At 41.0% G+C, this 732-nt stretch overlaps 1 pseudogene; it reads right to left on the bottom strand.

Moving 5' to 3' along the window:
• Positions 1-732, bottom strand: part of LOC107681410 (cerebral cavernous malformations 2 protein-like) — an 18,045-nt pseudogene that overhangs the window by 14,608 nt on the left and 2,705 nt on the right.

Raw genomic sequence — 732 nt, 5'->3', positions numbered from 1 at the left:
TCAATTCTCTTTCCGGCTCAGACTGCATTGGTTAAAGCTTATGGGGCTGTCACGTGATGAACGAATGACTCAACCCCGAAGACTTGTCAGATAAGAGGTGAGGTGAGCTAATCATAGACTGAAGACCCAGGTAAACAATGAATTCATCTTTTCTGTTTCTTATAGCAATTTTGTATTGTTTGTAGTGTGATCAACGTTTGCGTAAGTAGTAGACGTGTTAGGGAAGTAACACGTAACATTTTAATTATATTTTGCTGAAGTGAACGAAAAAAAAAGAAAAAAGATTTGTTAATTTTGCTGAACGAGACTCAAAGGTCCGAGTCGGTAAAATGATCCGCACTACACTGTATTGGCTACAAGTTTGTTTTGCTACTTGGACCGAATCAGTTTTCTAAAGCGTTTTTGAAAAATCGCTTACCCCACCTGGCCACCTTTAAGTCATCTTCTGAACAACATTACAATGACTCTCACCCTGGCTGTGTCCAGAAGCTGCAGCAGCTCGTCTCTGCTCGACGGGTTCAGGGAACATGACACCCATGTCAAGTGTCCCAGGAACTGTTAGTAACATCCATAAAATTCAGTTGATGTTTCCTGTGAATTTGATCTGTTTGCTTTGTATTGTCAGACTAACCTTGACTTCCTTCTCCACATAGTCGTAGATGAGTCTCTCTGGGTGGATGAGGAAGTCAGGTGGGTGTGAAGTAACAAATTACAAATACTCACGTTACAGTT

This window comes from Sinocyclocheilus anshuiensis, unplaced genomic scaffold (genome assembly GCF_001515605.1).
Source record: "Sinocyclocheilus anshuiensis isolate Anshui unplaced genomic scaffold, SAMN03320099.WGS_v1.1 scaffold881, whole genome shotgun sequence".
In the NCBI taxonomy this organism is placed as follows: Eukaryota; Metazoa; Chordata; class Actinopteri; order Cypriniformes; family Cyprinidae; genus Sinocyclocheilus; species Sinocyclocheilus anshuiensis.
This window is presented reverse-complemented; position numbering and strand designations above follow the sequence as displayed.